The sequence below is a fragment of the Bombina bombina genome, chromosome 2 (genome assembly GCF_027579735.1).
Source record: "Bombina bombina isolate aBomBom1 chromosome 2, aBomBom1.pri, whole genome shotgun sequence".
Taxonomy (NCBI): domain Eukaryota; kingdom Metazoa; phylum Chordata; class Amphibia; order Anura; family Bombinatoridae; genus Bombina; species Bombina bombina.
The window spans coordinates 795277434-795301440 of NC_069500.1; positions in this window are offsets into that span (position 1 = coordinate 795277434).

Sequence of the window (24007 nt, forward strand, 5' to 3'; positions counted from 1 at the left end):
ATCCTTTAGATAAGAATCCAGTTTCACAACATACTTTTGCAAAAATTTATCAACGTATTCAGAAAGGTTGGCTGTGAGGGACCCTATCCCCGAAACTATTGGCCTACCTGGGGGGTTTGTGATTGTGTTATGATATGTGGTTGAATGAGTTTTGATAGCTATTTATAATTTTATTTATTTTTAGACAATTTAGTGAGAAATTGAATATTCTGTTTTATATAGATAAATGAGGAAAGGAAGGATTGAAATAATATATACTTTTTGATGTAATTATAAATTCCAAAATTCCAAACATTAAAAATTCCAAATATTGAAGAAAAAGTTTGGCATTCAATGGCGATAAAAATACATAAGGTTCCCACAAAATGAAGCCTTGGGAGAGGAAGTGAATCTGCTCCAATCTGTACCGGATCTAAGAACAGGTATTTAAGAAACAGGTGTGAGTGTAAACAGTATCTTGAGAAAGCCCAGACTTAAGTGGGTGAAACGCGTAGAAATACTGAATACTGAACACTTGGTATAATCTGCAGAATATGATATTTGCACATCAGAAGGAGAAAAAGGTTTTGAGCCCGAGGAACCTCTGCGTACAGAGTACTAAGAGCAGAGTGTAAAGTCGGAGGACCGCCAGAAAAAACATAATTTATGTAAGAACTTACCTGATAAATTCATTTCTTTCATATTAGCAAGAGTCCATGAGCTAGTGACGTATGGGATATACATTCCTACCAGGAGGGGCAAAGTTTCCCAAACCTCAAAATGCCTATAAATACACCCCTCACCACACCCACAATTCAGTTTAACGAAAAGCCAAGAAGTGGGGTGACAAAAAAGTGCGAAAGCATATAAAATAAGGAATTGGAATAATTGTGCTTTATACAAAATCATAACCACCACAAAAAAAGGGCGGGCCTCATGGACTCTTGCTAATATGAAAGAAATGAATTTATCAGGTAAGTTCTTACATAAATTATGTTTTCTTTCATGTAATTAGCAAGAGTCCATGAGCTAGTGACGTATGGGATAATGACTACCCAAGATGTGGATCTTTCCACACAAGAGTCACTAGAGAGGGAGGGATAAAATAAAGACAGCCAATTCCTGCTGAAAATAATCCACACCCAAAATAAAGTTTAACGAAAAACATAAGCAGAAGATTCAAACTGAAACCGCTGCCTGAAGTACTTTTCTACCAAAAACTGCTTCAGAAGAAGAAAATACATCAAAATGGTAGAATTTAGTAAAAGTATGCAAAGAGGACCAAGTTGCTGCTTTGCAGATCTGGTCAACCGAAGCTTCATTCCTAAACGCCCAGGAAGTAGAAACTGACCTAGTAGAATGAGCCGTAATTCTCTGAGGCGGAGTTTTACCCGACTCAACATAGGCAAGATGAATTAAAGATTTCAACCAAGATGCCAAAGAAATGGCAGAAGCTTTCTGGCCTTTTCTAGAACCGGAAAAGATAACAAATAGACTAGAAGTCTTACGGAAAGATTTTGTAGCTTCAACATAATATTTCAAAGCTCTAACAACATCCAAAGAATGCAACGATTTCTCCTTAGAATTCTTAGGATTAGGACATAATGAAGGAACCACAATTTCCCTACTAATGTTGTTGGAATTCACAACTTTAGGTAAAAATTCAAAAGAAGTTCGCAACACTGCCTTATCCTGATGAAAAATCAGAAAAGGAGACTCACAAGAAAGAGCAGATAATTCAGAAACTCTTCTGGCAGAAGAGATGGCCAAAAGGAACAAAACTTTCCAAGAAAGTAATTTAATGTCCAATGAATGCATAGGTTCAAACGGAGAAGCTTGAAGAGCTCCCAGAACCAAATTCAAACTCCAAGGAGGAGAAATTGACTTAATGACAGGTTTTATACGTACCAAAGCTTGTACAAAACAATGAATATCAGGAAGAATAGCAATCTTTCTATGAAAAAGAACTGAAAGAGCAGAGATTTGTCCTTTCAAAGAACTTGCGGACAAACCCTTATCTAAACCATCCTGAAGAAACTGTAAAATTCTCGGTATTCTAAAAGAATGCCCAGAAAAATGATGAGAAAGACACCAAGAAATATAAGTCTTCCAGACTCTATAATATATCTCACGAGATACGGATTTACGAGCCTGTAACATAGTATTAATGACAGAGTCAGAGAAACCTCTTTGACCAAGAATCAAGCGTTCAATCTCCATACCTTTAAATTTAAGGATTTCAGATCCTGATGGAAAAAGGGACCTTGTGACAGAAGGTCTGGTCTTAACGGAAGAGTCCACGGTTGGCAAGAGGCCATCCGGACAAGATCCGCATACCAAAACCTGTGAGGCCATGCCGGAGTTACCAGCAGAACAAACGAGCATTCCTTCAGAATCTTGGAAATTACTCTTGGAAGAAGAACTAGAGGCGGAAAGATATAGGCAGGATGATACTTCCAAGGAAGTGATAATGCATCTACTGCCTCCGCCTGAGGATCCCGGGATCTGGACAGATACCTGGGAAGTTTCTTGTTTAGATGGGACGCCATCAGATCTATTTCTGGAAGTTCCCACATTTGAACAATCTGAAGAAATACCTCTGGGTGAAGAGACCATTCGCCCGGATGCAACGTTTGGCGACTGAGATAATCCGCTTCCCAATTGTCTATACCTGGGATATGAACCGCAGAGATTAGACAGGAGCTGGATTCCGCCCAAATCAAAATTCGAGATACTTCTTTCATAGCCAGAGGACTGTGAGTCCCTCCTTGATGATTGATGTAAGCCACAGTTGTGACATTGTCTGTCTGAAAACAAATGAACGATTCTCTCTTCAGAAGAGGCCAAAACTGAAGAGCTCTGAAAATTGCACGGAGTTCCAAAATATTGATCGGTAATCTCACCTCCTGAGATTCCCAAACTCCTTGTGCTGTCAGAGATCCCCACACAGCTCCCCAACCCGTGAGACTTGCATCTGTTGAAATTACAGTCCAGGTCGGAAGCACAAAAGAAGCCCCCTGAATCAAACGATGGTGATCTGTCCACCATGTTAGAGAGTGTCGAACAATCGTTTTTAAAGATATTGTTTGAGAAATCTTCGTGTAATCCTTGCACCATTGCTTCAGCATACAGAGCTGAAGAGGTCGCATGTGAAAACGAGCAAAGGAGATCGCGTCCGATGCAGCAGTCATAAGACCTAGAATTTCCATGCATAAAGCTACCGAAGGGAATGATTGTGACTGAAGGTTTCGACAAGCTGCAATCAATTTTAGACGTCTCTTGTCTGTTAAAGACAGAGTCATGGACACTGAATCCATCTGGAAACCCAGAAAGGTTACCCTTGTCTGAGGAATCAAAGAACTTTTTTGTAAATTGATCCTCCAACCATGATCTTGAAGAAACAACACAAGTCGATTCGTATGAGATTCTGCTAAATGTAAAGACTGAGCAAGTACCAAGATATCGTCCAAATAAGGAAATACCACAATACCCTGTTCTCTGATTACAGACAGAAGGGCACCGAGAACCTTTGTAAAAATTCTTGGAGCTGTAGCTAGGCCAAACGGCAGAGCCACAAACTGGTAATGCTTGTCCAGAAAAGAGAATCTCAGGAACTGATAATGATCTGGATGAATCGGAATATGCAGATATGCATCCTGTAAATCTATTGTGGACATATATGCTGAACAAAAGGCAAGATAGTCCTTACAGTTACCATTTTGAACGTTGGTATTCGTACATAACGATTCAATATTTTTAGATCCAGAACTGGTCTGAAGGAGTTCTCCTTCTTTGGTACAATGAAGAGATTTGAATAAAACCCCATCCCCTGTTCCGGAACTGGAACTGGCATAATTACTCCAGTCAACTCTAGATCTGAAACACATTTCAGAAACGCTTGAGCTTTTACTGGATTTACTGGGACACGGGAAAGAAAAAATCTCTTTGCAGGAGGTCTCATCTTGAAACCAATCCTGTACCCTTCCGAAACAATGTTCTGAATCCAAAGATTGTGAACAGAATTGATCCAAATTTCTTTGAAAAAACGTAACCTGCCCCCTACCAGCTGAGCTGGAATGAGGGCCGCACCTTCATGTGGACTTAGAAGCAGGCTTTGCCTTTCTAGCTGGCTTGGATTTATTCCAGACTGGAGATGGTTTCCAAACTGAAACTGCTCCTGAAGATGAAGGATCAGGCTTTTGTTCTTTGTTGAAACGAAAGGAACGAAAACGATTGTTAACCCTACTTTTACCTTTAGATTTTTTATCCTGTGGTAAAAAAGTTCCTTTCCCACCAGTAACAGTTGAAATGATGGAATCCAACTGAGAACCAAATAATTTGTTACCTTGGAAAGAAATAGAAAGTAAAGTTGATTTAGAAGCCATATCAGCATTCCAAGTTTTAAGCCATAAAGCTCTTCTAGCTAAAATAACTAGAGACATAAACCTGACATCAACTCTGATAATATCAAAAATGGCATCACAGATAAAATTATTAGCATGTTGTAGAAGAATAATAATATCATGAGAATCACGATGTGTTACTTGTTGCGCTAAAATTTCCAACCAAAAAGTTGAAGCTGCAGCAACATCAGCCAAAGATATAGCAGGTCTAAGAAGATTACCTGAACACAGATAAGCTTTTCTTAGGAAGGACTCAATTTTCCTATCTAGAGGATCCTTAAACGAAGTACCATCTGACGTAGGAATAGTAGTACGTTTAGCAAGGGTAGAAATAGCCCCATCAACTTTAGGGATCTTGTCCCAAAATTCCAATCTGTCAGACGGCACAGGATATAAATGCTTAAAACGTTTAGAAGGAGTAAATGAATTACCCAATTTATCCCATTCTTTGGATATTACTGCAGAAATAGCATTAGGAACAGGAAAAACTTCTGGAATAACCACAGGAGCTTTAAATACCTTATCCAAACGTTTAGAATTAGTATCAGGAGGACCAGAATCCTCTATTTCTAAAGCAATTAGTACTTCTTTAAGTAAAGAACGAACAAATTCCATTTTAAATAAATATGAAGATTTATCAGCATCAACCTCAGAGACAGAATCCTCTGAACCAGAGGAGTCATCAGAATCAGAATGATGATGTTCATTTAAAAATTCGTCTGTAGGAAGAGAAGTTTTAAAAGATTTTTTACGTTTACTAGAAGGAGAAATAACAGACATAGCCTTCTTTATGGATTCAGAAACAAAATCTCTTATATCATCAGAAACATTCTGCACCTTAGATGTTGAAGGGACTGCAACAGGCAATGGTACTTTACTAAAGGAAATATCTGCTTTAACAAGTTTGTCATGACAATCAATACAAACAACAGCTGGAGAAATGGCTACCAAAAGTTTACAGCAGATGCACTTAGCTTTGGTAGATTCAGCACTTGACAGCGATTTTCCTGTAGTATCTTCTGACTCAGATGCAACGTGAGACATCTTGCAATATGTAAGAGAAAAAACAACATATATATAAAGCAAAATTGATCAAATTCCTTAAATGACAGTTTCAGGAATGGGAAAAAATGCCAATAACAAGCCTCTAGCAACCAGAAGCAATAAAAAATGAGACTTAAATAATTGAGACTAAAGCGACGCCCATATTATTTGGCGCCTAAATGCTTTTGGCGCCAAAATGACGCCACATCCGGAACGCCGACATTTTTGGCGCGAAATAACGTCAAAAAATGATGTAACTTCCGGCGACACGTATGACGCCGGAAACGGAAATAGAATTTTGCGCCAAAAAAGTCAGCGCCAAAAATGACGTAATAAAATGAAGCATTTTCAGCCCCCGCGAGCCTAATAGCCCACCGGGAAGAGTCAAATTTTTGAAGGTAAGAAAAATGAATAAATCAAAAAATGCATTATCCCAAATATGAAACTGACTGTCTGAAAATAAGGAAAGTTGAACATTCTGAGTCAAGGCAAATAAATGTTTGAATACATATATTTAGAACTTTATAAACAAAGTGCCCAACCATAGCTTGGAGTGTCACAGAAAATAAGACTTACTTACCCCAGGACACTCATCTACATATAGCAGATAGCCAAACCAGTACTGAAACGAGAATCAGTAGAGGTAATGGTATATATAAGAGTATATCGTCGATCTGAAAAGGGAGGTAAGAGATGAATCTCTACGACCGATAACAGAGAACCTATGAAATAGACCCCGTAGAAGGAGATCACTGCATTCAAATAGGCAATACTCTTCTCACATCCCTCTGACATTCACTGCACGCTGAGAGGAAAACCGGGCTCCAACTTGCTGCGGAGCGCATATCAACGTAGAATCTAGCACAAACTTACTTCACCACCTCCATCGGAGGCAAAGTTTGTAAAACTGAATTGTGGGTGTGGTGAGGGGTGTATTTATAGGCATTTTGAGGTTTGGGAAACTTTGCCCCTCCTGGTAGGAATGTATATCCCATACGTCACTAGCTCATGGACTCTTGCTAATTACATGAAAGAAAGATAAAGTTTACTTGCGCAAGTACATCGGAATCCAATATATTCCACAGCTGAGGGTAACCGGTGACGTCAGACGCTAAGCTAGAAGCGTGAAGAATCCCGGTGAGTGTGAAGCTGTATCTGCCGAGACCTGCGAGTGAGAGCAGCGAGCAGATTTTGAACCAAGGTGGTAAGAGTGCTTTCGTGGACTGACAACATTCAAATTTTAAGGTAACATTCACAATTTATTACAAAATTACGGAACATTACTCCGTGTGCCCTAAGGCTTAGGGATCCGATAAAGGACTGTACCTGAATATTTAAAAGAGTCATTCTGAACGCAAAAGACTTAAAGGAAATACAAATTTAAAACCATGGTCAGAAAAGTTAATCATTAGCCATTGCCAAACGTACTCCGCGAGATTTGGAGTAAATACTGAGACTTTCTTCAAATTTACTCAATTGTTTTGCATATATAGCAACATTTCTGATAATATCAAAATTTGGAATACTAGTTAGGACATTTATGTATAGCTATTTTTATTAAAGTTTTTTACAAGGATTTTATGCATGTGATGTGAGAAGTATTACTAGGTATGTGTATTATAAAGTTGTAATAAATACTTTTCATGCAAAATTTGTCCCTGTTGGTATAGAGATTATTATTTAAAAGTTTGAGCACACAATTATTGCTATAAAGTCTGCGATCACACCAGACGTTTTATAGAGATATATATGGAAAATAGATCTAGTTTTTAGGATTAATTACCCACAGCTGTAAGCGCCTCTACACTATATCTTCTAATATATTTCCTACTTTAAAACTGTCTAGGAAGGAGACAGTAACCGTAGAAAGGCAAGGTGGGCATAGCTTAGCGCCTCACACACACAAACTTTTTAAAAGACATCCCTTTTTCTTCCATAGTGTGAGTGCAGCAGGGCTTATAATGGAAATTTTCTCATATAGAGATAAATTGCTAACAGAACTCACAAAGAGAGATTTCCAGAAACCAATTGAAGAGGTCAATAAAGCAGATATGCTGAAATTGGTAGGGGACTTGGAGAAAGTCCTAAATAGGGAATTAAAACAGAAAATGGAGTTGATTTTTTTAGAGCGATATCTAGATCAAAACATCTTACCCAGGGGTCTGAAACTAAAGAAAAAATGTTCTTTTGAATTAAGTGATACCTTACAGACCGAATGGAATGATGTTTTAAGTGAGGCTTCAAGGAAATTAATAGGGATTATTAAAAAATCACGTAACAATAGTTTAGAACAAATTGATAATGAGATATCAGAAATTAAGGGAAAATTGGAGATTGTAAAAGAGGATCAAAGTTTTAAGGAAAAACAAAAAATAGTGATTGAAAGGCTAGAGAACACCAAAAAAGTAATCTTATCAAAAAAATTAAAAAATTTGAAAGAGATACGAACGAAGCCATGAATATACAAGTAGAGGACACAGAAGTAATTGAAAGAACCAATATGATTGCACATAAGAGAGAAAATTTCGTCCAAGAACAAAATGATAGAAGGTTTAACACACAGAGTAGACTCTATAATCAAAGGGAGGGATGGCATGAGAACCAATATAGGAACTATGGTAATGGGAACTATAATAGGGATCGGTCCTATCAAAGTAGAGATTTTTACCAGGATAGGGGTTTCTATCAAGAGAGAGGAAATAACAGGTTTAATAGAAGGAACCATTGGAATAGAAATGATTATTATAATGGCAATTGGAGACAAAACATCTACTCCAATAGAAATAGGATAGAATATAGGAGAAATGAAAATAAAAATACATATCAATATACTGAGAATATGTATAGAAACACAGATCATTTAGAAAGAAATAATGGAGAATATATACACCAGGATAATTATCATCAGTCTAGTAATAAAAGGGAAAATAGAGGGGATAATAGGCAATGGTAAATTCCAGTTAAAAACAAATTTTTACCACTGGAAAATGTGAAAGAGGTACAGCTGACTAGAGAGGAAAGTTCTTTTTTAGGACTAAACTCCCCAAGGGAGGGTCTATCATTAAAAAATATGAAGGGGCAAGAAAAAGAAATAAAAGGACCAAGATTGGGAAAAAGACAAATAGAGGAGGAAGAAGAAAGAATGGAGCCAAAGAGACAGAGGTAATAGATAATATGACTGGAATATTCAATCTAAGTAAAAAAAAAATAAAGAAAGAGGAGGAAAGGGTCCTAAAACTGGGACTATCATTTGCCCCATCTAAGCCCATGAATAGATTTGAGACACATATAAATATTAAAAAATTTGTACGTAATTGAACATTAAAAAGACACTTTCTCAAAAATCCAGTGGAGAGATATATTAGAGCTGAAACTACTAAAAAGGAGGAATATGACTACAAACACACTAATTTGAAGTTAAAGTCTAAATGTTACCCTAAAAATGATAGGGGGAGTAATTTAGAGACATTTGAAAAGGTAATCCTAGCTGATTTAAGAAAGATTGGAAATACAAAAGAAATGTCAAAGAAAAATCTGACCAGGAAGGATAGGGAGATATTGAAGGGGTATACATGCAAACAGGTGTATAATATGTATTAATACTTTCCCCTTCTGGTGAACCGCAGCCGTCCCACAGTCTCTCCCAAGGTCTGTGTGAATATGTCAGGTGTGCTAGCTGGAGGCGCTGGTTCAGCTTGTATCAGTCGTTGGTATCTTCCTTTCCTTCCTCGGTTGTATAAGTCTAGGTGCAAAATAGTGGTGCTGAAATATCAGACAATACACCATACAAAGGTGAATATCTACTCACAGTGTATATTGCAGGTTACCGGCTCCTTCCCAATATGAAAAGACAATATCACAGATTCAGTAAAAAAGTTTGTCTTTATTTGGCTCAACGCAAAAGCGTTTCAACGGTCCCAGCCGTCTTTCTCAAGAGCAATAAAAGTGCTTTACAAACCAAAGCATACCTTTCCGCTGCACAGGCGGCCTTTAAATACATGTCAGTTACGCTACCTGCTTCCCCATTGGAGGAGAGCAGGTTTACACCCGATTCAAAATTTCAATTGTAAATTTAAAATAAACATCTAAAAAAAACATAAAAAACAATATTAATTATATTAGAAACTATAAGTTTGTTTTAAAATATAAAATTTCTGTAGATATCATCATTTTTGCCGGTTTTGTAGTTCCCTTTCAGGTAGTTTTCTGTTTCAAGTTCTCTTTCAGGTCCGGTATGTCAGTGAAGATCACATGTTATAGGTTGTCCAATGAAATTCAGTGATACCCACTGACATATCAGACCTGAATGGGAACCTAAAATAGAGAACTACCTGAAAGGGAACTACAAAACATCACTATACCAGAAACTGAATTTCATTGGACAACCTATAACATGTGATCTGTACCGGATCTAAGAACAGGTATTTAAGAAACAGGTGTGAGTGTAAACAGTATCTTGAGAAAGCCCAGACTTAAGTGGGTGAAACGCGTAGAAATACTGAATACTGAACACTTGGTATAATCTGCAGAATATGATATTTGCACATCAGAAGGAGAAAAAGGTTTTGAGCCCGAGGAACCTCTGCGTACAGAGTACTAAGAGCAGAGTGTAAAGTCGGAGGACCGCCAGAAAAAACATAATTTATGTAAGAACTTACCTGATAAATTCATTTCTTTCATATTAGCAAGAGTCCATGAGCTAGTGACGTATGGGATATACATTCCTACCAGGAGGGGCAAAGTTTCCCAAACCTCAAAATGCCTATAAATACACCCCTCACCACACCCACAATTCAGTTTAACGAAAAGCCAAGAAGTGGGGTGACAAAAAAGTGCGAAAGCATATAAAATAAGGAATTGGAATAATTGTGCTTTATACAAAATCATAACCACCACAAAAAAAGGGCGGGCCTCATGGACTCTTGCTAATATGAAAGAAATGAATTTATCAGGTAAGTTCTTACATAAATTATGTTTTCTTTCATGTAATTAGCAAGAGTCCATGAGCTAGTGACGTATGGGATAATGACTACCCAAGATGTGGATCTTTCCACACAAGAGTCACTAGAGAGGGAGGGATAAAATAAAGACAGCCAATTCCTGCTGAAAATAATCCACACCCAAAATAAAGTTTAACGAAAAACATAAGCAGAAGATTCAAACTGAAACCGCTGCCTGAAGTACTTTTCTACCAAAAACTGCTTCAGAAGAAGAAAATACATCAAAATGGTAGAATTTAGTAAAAGTATGCAAAGAGGACCAAGTTGCTGCTTTGCAGATCTGGTCAACCGAAGCTTCATTCCTAAACGCCCAGGAAGTAGAAACTGACCTAGTAGAATGAGCCGTAATTCTCTGAGGCGGAGTTTTACCCGACTCAACATAGGCAAGATGAATTAAAGATTTCAACCAAGATGCCAAAGAAATGGCAGAAGCTTTCTGGCCTTTTCTAGAACCGGAAAAGATAACAAATAGACTAGAAGTCTTACGGAAAGATTTCGTAGCTTCAACATAATATTTCAAAGCTCTAACAACATCCAAAGAATGCAACGATTTCTCCTTAGAATTCTTAGGATTAGGACATAATGAAGGAACCACAATTTCCCTACTAATGTTGTTGGAATTCACAACTTTAGGTAAAAATTCAAAAGAAGTTCGCAACACTGCCTTATCCTGATGAAAAATCAGAAAAGGAGACTCACAAGAAAGAGCAGATAATTCAGAAACTCTTCTGGCAGAAGAGATGGCCAAAAGGAACAAAACTTTCCAAGAAAGTAATTTAATGTCCAATGAATGCATAGGTTCAAACGGAGAAGCTTGAAGAGCTCCCAGAACCAAATTCAAACTCCAAGGAGGAGAAATTGACTTAATGACAGGTTTTATACGTACCAAAGCTTGTACAAAACAATGAATATCAGGAAGAATAGCAATCTTTCTATGAAAAAGAACTGAAAGAGCAGAGATTTGTCCTTTCAAAGAACTTGCGGACAAACCCTTATCTAAACCATCCTGAAGAAACTGTAAAATTCTCGGTATTCTAAAAGAATGCCCAGAAAAATGATGAGAAAGACACCAAGAAATATAAGTCTTCCAGACTCTATAATATATCTCACGAGATACGGATTTACGAGCCTGTAACATAGTATTAATGACAGAGTCAGAGAAACCTCTTTGACCAAGAATCAAGCGTTCAATCTCCATACCTTTAAATTTAAGGATTTCAGATCCTGATGGAAAAAGGGACCTTGTGACAGAAGGTCTGGTCTTAACGGAAGAGTCCACGGTTGGCAAGAGGCCATCCGGACAAGATCCGCATACCAAAACCTGTGAGGCCATGCCGGAGTTACCAGCAGAACAAACGAGCATTCCTTCAGAATCTTGGAAATTACTCTTGGAAGAAGAACTAGAGGCGGAAAGATATAGGCAGGATGATACTTCCAAGGAAGTGATAATGCATCTACTGCCTCCGCCTGAGGATCCCGGGATCTGGACAGATACCTGGGAAGTTTCTTGTTTAGATGGGACGCCATCAGATCTATTTCTGGAAGTTCCCACATTTGAACAATCTGAAGAAATACCTCTGGGTGAAGAGACCATTCGCCCGGATGCAACGTTTGGCTACTGAGATAATCCGCTTCCCAATTGTCTATACCTGGGATATGAACCGCAGAGATTAGACAGGAGCTGGATTCCGCCCAAATCAAAATTCGAGATACTTCTTTCATAGCCAGAGGACTGTGAGTCCCTCCTTGATGATTGATGTAAGCCACAGTTGTGACATTGTCTGTCTGAAAACAAATGAACGATTCTCTCTTCAGAAGAGGCCAAAACTGAAGAGCTCTGAAAATTGCACGGAGTTCCAAAATATTGATCGGTAATCTCACCTCCTGAGATTCCCAAACTCCTTGTGCTGTCAGAGATCCCCACACAGCTCCCCAACCCGTGAGACTTGCATCTGTTGAAATTACAGTCCAGGTCGGAAGCACAAAAGAAGCCCCCTGAATCAAACGATGGTGATCTGTCCACCATGTTAGAGAGTGTCGAACAATCGGTTTTAAAGATATTGTTTGAGAAATCTTCGTGTAATCCTTGCACCATTGCTTCAGCATACAGAGCTGAAGAGGTCGCATGTGAAAACGAGCAAAGGAGATCGCGTCCGATGCAGCAGTCATAAGACCTAGAATTTCCATGCATAAAGCTACCGAAGGGAATGATTGTGACTGAAGGTTTCGACAAGCTGCAATCAATTTTAGACGTCTCTTGTCTGTTAAAGACAGAGTCATGGACACTGAATCCATCTGGAAACCCAGAAAGGTTACCCTTGTCTGAGGAATCAAAGAACTTTTTTGTAAATTGATCCTCCAACCATGATCTTGAAGAAACAACACAAGTCGATTCGTATGAGATTCTGCTAAATGTAAAGACTGAGCAAGTACCAAGATATCGTCCAAATAAGGAAATACCACAATACCCTGTTCTCTGATTACAGACAGAAGGGCACCGAGAACCTTTGTAAAAATTCTTGGAGCTGTAGCTAGGCCAAACGGCAGAGCCACAAACTGGTAATGCTTGTCCAGAAAAGAGAATCTCAGGAACTGATAATGATCTGGATGAATCGGAATATGCAGATATGCATCCTGTAAATCTATTGTGGACATATATGCTGAACAAAAGGCAAGATAGTCCTTACAGTTACCATTTTGAACGTTGGTATTCGTACATAACGATTCAATATTTTTAGATCCAGAACTGGTCTGAAGGAGTTCTCCTTCTTTGGTACAATGAAGAGATTTGAATAAAACCCCATCCCCTGTTCCGGAACTGGAACTGGCATAATTACTCCAGTCAACTCTAGATCTGAAACACATTTCAGAAACGCTTGAGCTTTTACTGGATTTACTGGGACACGGGAAAGAAAAAATCTCTTTGCAGGAGGTCTCATCTTGAAACCAATCCTGTACCCTTCCGAAACAATGTTCTGAATCCAAAGATTGTGAACAGAATTGATCCAAATTTCTTTGAAAAAACGTAACCTGCCCCCTACCAGCTGAGCTGGAATGAGGGCCGCACCTTCATGTGGACTTAGAAGCAGGCTTTGCCTTTCTAGCTGGCTTGGATTTATTCCAGACTGGAGATGGTTTCCAAACTGAAACTGCTCCTGAAGATGAAGGATCAGGCTTTTGTTCTTTGTTGAAACGAAAGGAACGAAAACGATTATTAACCCTACTTTTACCTTTAGATTTTTTATCCTGTGGTAAAAAAGTTCCTTTCCCACCAGTAACAGTTGAAATGATGGAATCCAACTGAGAACCAAATAATTTGTTACCTTGGAAAGAAATAGAAAGTAAAGTTGATTTAGAAGCCATATCAGCATTCCAAGTTTTAAGCCATAAAGCTCTTCTAGCTAAAATAACTAGAGACATAAACCTGACATCAACTCTGATAATATCAAAAATGGCATCACAGATAAAATTATTAGCATGTTGTAGAAGAATAATAATATCATGAGAATCACGATGTGTTACTTGTTGCGCTAAAATTTCCAACCAAAAAGTTGAAGCTGCAGCAACATCAGCCAAAGATATAGCAGGTCTAAGAAGATTACCTGAACACAGATAAGCTTTTCTTAGGAAGGACTCAATTTTCCTATCTAGAGGATCCTTAAACGAAGTACCATCTGACGTAGGAATAGTAGTACGTTTAGCAAGGGTAGAAATAGCCCCATCAACTTTAGGGATCTTGTCCCAAAATTCCAATCTGTCAGACGGCACAGGATATAAATGCTTAAAACGTTTAGAAGGAGTAAATGAATTACCCAATTTATCCCATTCTTTGGATATTACTGCAGAAATAGCATTAGGAACAGGAAAAACTTCTGGAATAACCACAGGAGCTTTAAATACCTTATCCAAACGTTTAGAATTAGTATCAGGAGGACCAGAATCCTCTATTTCTAAAGCAATTAGTACTTCTTTAAGTAAAGAACGAACAAATTCCATTTTAAATAAATATGAAGATTTATCAGCATCAACCTCAGAGACAGAATCCTCTGAACCAGAGGAGTCATCAGAATCAGAATGATGATGTTCATTTAAAAATTCGTCTGTAGGAAGAGAAGTTTTAAAAGATTTTTTACGTTTACTAGAAGGAGAAATAACAGACATAGCCTTCTTTATGGATTCAGAAACAAAATCTCTTATATCATCAGAAACATTCTGCACCTTAGATGTTGAAGGGACTGCAACAGGCAATGGTACTTTACTAAAGGAAATATCTGCTTTAACAAGTTTGTCATGACAATCAATACAAACAACAGCTGGAGAAATGGCTACCAAAAGTTTACAGCAGATGCACTTAGCTTTGGTAGATTCAGCACTTGACAGCGATTTTCCTGTAGTATCTTCTGACTCAGATGCAACGTGAGACATCTTGCAATATGTAAGAGAAAAAACAACATATATATAAAGCAAAATTGATCAAATTCCTTAAATGACAGTTTCAGGAATGGGAAAAAATGCCAATAACAAGCCTCTAGCAACCAGAAGCAATAAAAAATGAGACTTAAATAATTGAGACTAAAGCGACGCCCATATTATTTGGCGCCTAAATGCTTTTGGCGCCAAAATGACGCCACATCCGGAACGCCGACATTTTTGGCGCGAAATAACGTCAAAAAATGATGTAACTTCCGGCGACACGTATGACGCCGGAAACGGAAATAGAATTTTGCGCCAAAAAAGTCAGCGCCAAAAATGACGTAATAAAATGAAGCATTTTCAGCCCCCGCGAGCCTAATAGCCCACCGGGAAGAGTCAAATTTTTGAAGGTAAGAAAAATGAATAAATCAAAAAATGCATTATCCCAAATATGAAACTGACTGTCTGAAAATAAGGAAAGTTGAACATTCTGAGTCAAGGCAAATAAATGTTTGAATACATATATTTAGAACTTTATAAACAAAGTGCCCAACCATAGCTTGGAGTGTCACAGAAAATAAGACTTACTTACCCCAGGACACTCATCTACATATAGCAGATAGCCAAACCAGTACTGAAACGAGAATCAGTAGAGGTAATGGTATATATAAGAGTATATCGTCGATCTGAAAAGGGAGGTAAGAGATGAATCTCTACGACCGATAACAGAGAACCTATGAAATAGACCCCGTAGAAGGAGATCACTGCATTCAAATAGGCAATACTCTTCTCACATCCCTCTGACATTCACTGCACGCTGAGAGGAAAACCGGGCTCCAACTTGCTGCGGAGCGCATATCAACGTAGAATCTAGCACAAACTTACTTCACCACCTCCATCGGAGGCAAAGTTTGTAAAACTGAATTGTGGGTGTGGTGAGGGGTGTATTTATAGGCATTTTGAGGTTTGGGAAACTTTGCCCCTCCTGGTAGGAATGTATATCCCATACGTCACTAGCTCATGGACTCTTGCTAATTACATGAAAGAAAGATAAAGTTTACTTGCGCAAGTACATCGGAATCCAATATATTCCACAGCTGAGGGTAACCGGTGACGTCAGACGCTAAGCTAGAAGCGTGAAGAATCCCGGTGAGTGTGAAGCTGTATCTGCCGAGACCTGCGAGTGAGAGCAGCGAGCAGATTTTGAACCAAGGTGGTAAGAGTGCTTTCGTGGACTGACAACATTCAAATTTTAAGGTAACATTCACAATTTATTACAAAATTACGGAACATTACTCCGTGTGCCCTAAGGCTTAGGGATCCGATAAAGGACTGTACCTGAATATTTAAAAGAGTCATTCTGAACGCAAAAGACTTAAAGGAAATACAAATTTAAAACCATGGTCAGAAAAGTTAATCATTAGCCATTGCCAAACGTACTCCGCGAGATTTGGAGTAAATACTGAGACTTTCTTCAAATTTACTCAATTGTTTTGCATATATAGCAACATTTCTGATAATATCAAAATTTGGAATACTAGTTAGGACATTTATGTATAGCTATTTTTATTAAAGTTTTTTACAAGGATTTTATGCATGTGATGTGAGAAGTATTACTAGGTATGTGTATTATAAAGTTGTAATAAATACTTTTCATGCAAAATTTGTCCCTGTTGGTATAGAGATTATTATTTAAAAGTTTGAGCACACAATTATTGCTATAAAGTCTGCGATCACACCAGACGTTTTATAGAGATATATATGGAAAATAGATCTAGTTTTTAGGATTAATTACCCACAGCTGTAAGCGCCTCTACACTATATCTTCTAATATATTTCCTACTTTAAAACTGTCTAGGAAGGAGACAGTAACCGTAGAAAGGCAAGGTGGGCATAGCTTAGCGCCTCACACACACAAACTTTTTAAAAGACATCCCTTTTTCTTCCATAGTGTGAGTGCAGCAGGGCTTATAATGGAAATTTTCTCATATAGAGATAAATTGCTAACAGAACTCACAAAGAGAGATTTCCAGAAACCAATTGAAGAGGTCAATAAAGCAGATATGCTGAAATTGGTAGGGGACTTGGAGAAAGTCCTAAATAGGGAATTAAAACAGAAAATGGAGTTGATTTTTTTAGAGCGATATCTAGATCAAAACATCTTACCCAGGGGTCTGAAACTAAAGAAAAAATGTTCTTTTGAATTAAGTGATACCTTACAGACCGAATGGAATGATGTTTTAAGTGAGGCTTCAAGGAAATTAATAGGGATTATTAAAAAATCACGTAACAATAGTTTAGAACAAATTGATAATGAGATATCAGAAATTAAGGGAAAATTGGAGATTGTAAAAGAGGATCAAAGTTTTAAGGAAAAACAAAAAATAGTGATTGAAAGGCTAGAGAACACCAAAAAAGTAATCTTATCAAAAAAATTAAAAAATTTGAAAGAGATACGAACGAAGCCATGAATATACAAGTAGAGGACACAGAAGTAATTGAAAGAACCAATATGATTGCACATAAGAGAGAAAATTTCGTCCAAGAACAAAATGATAGAAGGTTTAACACACAGAGTAGACTCTATAATCAAAGGGAGGGATGGCATGAGAACCAATATAGGAACTATGGTAATGGGAACTATAATAGGGATCGGTCCTATCAAAGTAGAGATTTTTACCAGGATAGGGGTTTCTATCAAGAGAGAGGAAATAACAGGTTTAATAGAAGGAACCATTGGAATAGAAATGATTATTATAATGGCAATTGGAGACAAAACATCTACTCCAATAGAAATAGGATAGAATATAGGAGAAATGAAAATAAAAATACATATCAATATACTGAGAATATGTATAGAAACACAGATCATTTAGAAAGAAATAATGGAGAATATATACACCAGGATAATTATCATCAGTCTAGTAATAAAAGGGAAAATAGAGGGGATAATAGGCAATGGTAAATTCCAGTTAAAAACAAATTTTTACCACTGGAAAATGTGAAAGAGGTACAGCTGACTAGAGAGGAAAGTTCTTTTTTAGGACTAAACTCCCCAAGGGAGGGTCTATCATTAAAAAATATGAAGGGGCAAGAAAAAGAAATAAAAGGACCAAGATTGGGAAAAAGACAAATAGAGGAGGAAGAAGAAAGAATGGAGCCAAAGAGACAGAGGTAATAGATAATATGACTGGAATATTCAATCTAAGTAAAAAAAAAATAAAGAAAGAGGAGGAAAGGGTCCTAAAACTGGGACTATCATTTGCCCCATCTAAGCCCATGAATAGATTTGAGACACATATAAATATTAAAAAATTTGTACGTAATTGAACATTAAAAAGACACTTTCTCAAAAATCCAGTGGAGAGATATATTAGAGCTGAAACTACTAAAAAGGAGGAATATGACTACAAACACACTAATTTGAAGTTAAAGTCTAAATGTTACCCTAAAAATGATAGGGGGAGTAATTTAGAGACATTTGAAAAGGTAATCCTAGCTGATTTAAGAAAGATTGGAAATACAAAAGAAATGTCAAAGAAAAATCTGACCAGGAAGGATAGGGAGATATTGAAGGGGTATACATGCAAACAGGTGTATAATATGTATTAATACTTTCCCCTTCTGGTGAACCGCAGCCGTCCCACAGTCTCTCCCAAGGTCTGTGTGAATATGTCAGGTGTGCTAGCTGGAGGCGCTGGTTCAGCTTGTATCAGTCGTTGGTATCTTCCTTTCCTTCCTCGGTTGTATAAGTCTAGGTGCAAAATAGTGGTGCTGAAATATCAGACAATACACCATACAAAGGTGAATATCTACTCACAGTGTATATTGCAGGTTACCGGCTCCTTCCCAATATGAAAAGACAATATCACAGATTCAGTAAAAAAGTTTGTCTTTATTTGGCTCAACGCAAAAGCGTTTCAACGGTCCCAGCCGTCTTTCTCAAGAGCAATAAAAGTGCTTTACAAACCAAAGCATACCTTTCCGCTGCACAGGCGGCCTTTAAATACATGTCAGTTACGCTACCTGCTTCCCCATTGGAGGAGAGCAGGTTTACACCCGATTCAAAATTTCAATTGTAAATTTAAAATAAACATCTAAAAAAAACATAAAAAACAATATTAATTATATTAGAAACTATAAGTTTGTTTTAAAATATAAAATTTCTGTAGATATCATCATTTTTGCCGGTTTTGTAGTTCCCTTTCAGGTAGTTTTCTGTTTCAAGTTCTCTTTCAGGTCCGGTATGTCAGTGAAGATCACATGTTATAGGTTGTCCAATGAAATTCAGTGATACCCACTGACATATCAGACCTGAATGGGAACCTAAAATAGAGAACTACCTGAAAGGGAACTACAAAACATCACTATACCAGAAACTGAATTTCATTGGACAACCTATAACATGTGATCTGTACCGGATCTAAGAACAGGTATTTAAGAAACAGGTGTGAGTGTAAACAGTATCTTGAGAAAGCCCAGACTTAAGTGGGTGAAACGCGTAGAAATACTGAATACTGAACACTTGGTATAATCTGCAGAATATGATATTTGCACATCAGAAGGAGAAAAAGGTTTTGAGCCCGAGGAACCTCTGCGTACAGAGTACTAAGAGCAGAGTGTAAAGTCGGAGGACCGCCAGAAAAAACATAATTTATGTAAGAACTTACCTGATAAATTCATTTCTTTCATATTAGCAAGAGTCCATGAGCTAGTGACGTATGGGATATACATTCCTACCAGGAGGGGCAAAGTTTCCCAAACCTCAAAATGCCTATAAATACACCCCTCACCACACCCACAATTCAGTTTAACGAAAAGCCAAGAAGTGGGGTGACAAAAAAGTGCGAAAGCATATAAAATAAGGAATTGGAATAATTGTGCTTTATACAAAATCATAACCACCACAAAAAAAGTTCGGGCCTCATGGACTCTTGCTAATATGAAAGAAATGAATTTATCAGGTAAGTTCTTACATAAATTATGTTTTCTTTCATGTAATTAGCAAGAGTCCATGAGCTAGTGACGTATGGGATAATGACTACCCAAGATGTGGATCTTTCCACACAAGAGTCACTAGAGAGGGAGGGATAAAATAAAGACAGCCAATTCCTGCTGAAAATAATCCACACCCAAAATAAAGTTTAACGAAAAACATAAGCAGAAGATTCAAACTGAAACCGCTGCCTGAAGTACTTTTCTACCAAAAACTGCTTCAGAAGAAGAAAATACATCAAAATGGTAGAATTTAGTAAAAGTATGCAAAGAGGACCAAGTTGCTGCTTTGCAGATCTGGTCAACCGAAGCTTCATTCCTAAACGCCCAGGAAGTAGAAACTGACCTAGTAGAATGAGCCGTAATTCTCTGAGGCGGAGTTTTACCCGACTCAACATAGGCAAGATGAATTAAAGATTTCAACCAAGATGCCAAAGAAATGGCAGAAGCTTTCTGGCCTTTTCTAGAACCGGAAAAGATAACAAATAGACTAGAAGTCTTACGGAAAGATTTCGTAGCTTCAACATAATATTTCAAAGCTCTAACAACATCCAAAGAATGCAACGATTTCTCCTTAGAATTCTTAGGATTAGGACATAATGAAGGAACCACAATTTCCCTACTAATGTTGTTGGAATTCACAACTTTAGGTAAAAATTCAAAAGAAGTTCGCAACACTGCCTTATCCTGATGAAAAATCAGAAAAGGAGACTCACAAGAAAGAGCAGATAATTCAGAAACTCTTCTGGCAGAAGAGATGGCCAAAAGGAACAAAACTTTCCAAGAAAGTAATTTAATGTCCAATGAATGCATAGGTTCAAACGGAGAAGCTTGAAGAGCTCCCAGAACCAAATTCAAACTCCAAGGAGGAGAAATTGACTTAATGACAGGTTTTATACGTACCAAAGCTTGTACAAAACAATGAATATCAGGAAGAATAGCAATCTTTCTATGAAAAAGAACTGAAAGAGCAGAGATTTGTCCTTTCAAAGAACTTGCGGACAAACCCTTATCTAAACCATCCTGAAGAAACTGTAAAATTCTCGGTATTCTAAAAGAATGCCCAGAAAAATGATGAGAAAGACACCAAGAAATATAAGTCTTCCAGACTCTATAATATATCTCACGAGATACGGATTTACGAGCCTGTAACATAGTATTAATGACAGAGTCAGAGAAACCTCTTTGACCAAGAATCAAGCGTTCAATCTCCATACCTTTAAATTTAAGGATTTCAGATCCTGATGGAAAAAGGGACCTTGTGACAGAAGGTCTGGTCTTAACGGAAGAGTCCACGGTTGGCAAGAGGCCATCCGGACAAGATCCGCATACCAAAACCTGTGAGGCCATGCCGGAGTTACCAGCAGAACAAACGAGCATTCCTTCAGAATCTTGGAAATTACTCTTGGAAGAAGAACTAGAGGCGGAAAGATATAGGCAGGATGATACTTCCAAGGAAGTGATAATGCATCTACTGCCTCCGCCTGAGGATCCCGGGATCTGGACAGATACCTGGGAAGTTTCTTGTTTAGATGGGACGCCATCAGATCTATTTCTGGAAGTTCCCACATTTGAACAATCTGAAGAAATACCTCTGGGTGAAGAGACCATTCGCCCGGATGCAACGTTTGGCGACTGAGATAATCCGCTTCCCAATTGTCTATACCTGGGATATGAACCGCAGAGATTAGACAGGAGCTGGATTCCGCCCAAATCAAAATTCGAGATACTTCTTTCATAGCCAGAGGACTGTGAGTCCCTCCTTGATGATTGATGTAAGCCACAGTTGTGACATTGTCTGTCTGAAAACAAATGAACGATTCTCTCTTCAGAAGAGGCCAAAACTGAAGAGCTCTGAAAATTGCACGGAGTTCCAAAATATTGATCGGTAATCTCACCTCCTGAGATTCCCAAACTCCTTGTGCTGTCAGAGATCCCCACACAGCTCCCCAACCCGTGAGACTTGCATCTGTTGAAATTACAGTCCAGGTCGGAAGCACAAAAGAAGCCCCCTGAATCAAACGATGGTGATCTGTCCACCATGTTAGAGAGTGTCGAACAATCGGTTTTAAAGATATTGTTTGAGAAATCTTCGTGTAATCCTTGCACCATTGCTTCAGCATACAGAGCTGAAGAGGTCGCATGTGAAAACGAGCAAAGGAGATCGCGTCCGATGCAGCAGTCATAAGACCTAGAATTTCCATGCATAAAGCTACCGAAGGGAATGATTGTGACTGAAGGTTTCGACAAGCTGCAATCAATTTTAGACGTCTCTTGTCTGTTAAAGACAGAGTCATGGACACTGAATCCATCTGGAAACCCAGAAAGGTTACCCTTGTCTGAGGAATCAAAGAACTTTTTTGTAAATTGATCCTCCAACCATGATCTTGAAGAAACAACACAAGTCGATTCGTATGAGATTCTGCTAAATGTAAAGACTGAGCAAGTACCAAGATATCGTCCAAATAAGGAAATACCACAATACCCTGTTCTCTGATTACAGACAGAAGGGCACCGAGAACCTTTGTAAAAATTCTTGGAGCTGTAGCTAGGCCAAACGGCAGAGCCACAAACTGGTAATGCTTGTCCAGAAAAGAGAATCTCAGGAACTGATAATGATCTGGATGAATCGGAATATGCAGATATGCATCCTGTAAATCTATTGTGGACATATATGCTGAACAAAAGGCAAGATAGTCCTTACAGTTACCATTTTGAACGTTGGTATTCGTACATAACGATTCAATATTTTTAGATCCAGAACTGGTCTGAAGGAGTTCTCCTTCTTTGGTACAATGAAGAGATTTGAATAAAACCCCATCCCCTGTTCCGGAACTGGAACTGGCATAATTACTCCAGTCAACTCTAGATCTGAAACACATTTCAGAAACGCTTGAGCTTTTACTGGATTTACTGGGACACGGGAAAGAAAAAATCTCTTTGCAGGAGGTCTCATCTTGAAACCAATCCTGTACCCTTCCGAAACAATGTTCTGAATCCAAAGATTGTGAACAGAATTGATCCAAATTTCTTTGAAAAAACGTAACCTGCCCCCTACCAGCTGAGCTGGAATGAGGGCCGCACCTTCATGTGGACTTAGAAGCAGGCTTTGCCTTTCTAGCTGGCTTGGATTTATTCCAGACTGGAGATGGTTTCCAAACTGAAACTGCTCCTGAAGATGAAGGATCAGGCTTTTGTTCTTTGTTGAAACGAAAGGAACGAAAACGATTATTAACCCTACTTTTACCTTTAGATTTTTTATCCTGTGGTAAAAAAGTTCCTTTCCCACCAGTAACAGTTGAAATGATGGAATCCAACTGAGAACCAAATAATTTGTTACCTTGGAAAGAAATAGAAAGTAAAGTTGATTTAGAAGCCATATCAGCATTCCAAGTTTTAAGCCATAAAGCTCTTCTAGCTAAAATAACTAGAGACATAAACCTGACATCAACTCTGATAATATCAAAAATGGCATCACAGATAAAATTATTAGCATGTTGTAGAAGAATAATAATATCATGAGAATCACGATGTGTTACTTGTTGCGCTAAAATTTCCAACCAAAAAGTTGAAGCTGCAGCAACATCAGCCAAAGATATAGCAGGTCTAAGAAGATTACCTGAACACAGATAAGCTTTTCTTAGGAAGGACTCAATTTTCCTATCTAGAGGATCCTTAAACGAAGTACCATCTGACGTAGGAATAGTAGTACGTTTAGCAAGGGTAGAAATAGCCCCATCAACTTTAGGGATCTTGTCCCAAAATTCCAATCTGTCAGACGGCACAGGATATAAATGCTTAAAACGTTTAGAAGGAGTAAATGAATTACCCAATTTATCCCATTCTTTGGATATTACTGCAGAAATAGCATTAGGAACAGGAAAAACTTCTGGAATAACCACAGGAGCTTTAAATACCTTATCCAAACGTTTAGAATTAGTATCAGGAGGACCAGAATCCTCTATTTCTAAAGCAATTAGTACTTCTTTAAGTAAAGAACGAACAAATTCCATTTTAAATAAATATGAAGATTTATCAGCATCAACCTCAGAGACAGAATCCTCTGAACCAGAGGAGTCATCAGAATCAGAATGATGATGTTCATTTAAAAATTCGTCTGTAGGAAGAGAAGTTTTAAAAGATTTTTTACGTTTACTAGAAGGAGAAATAACA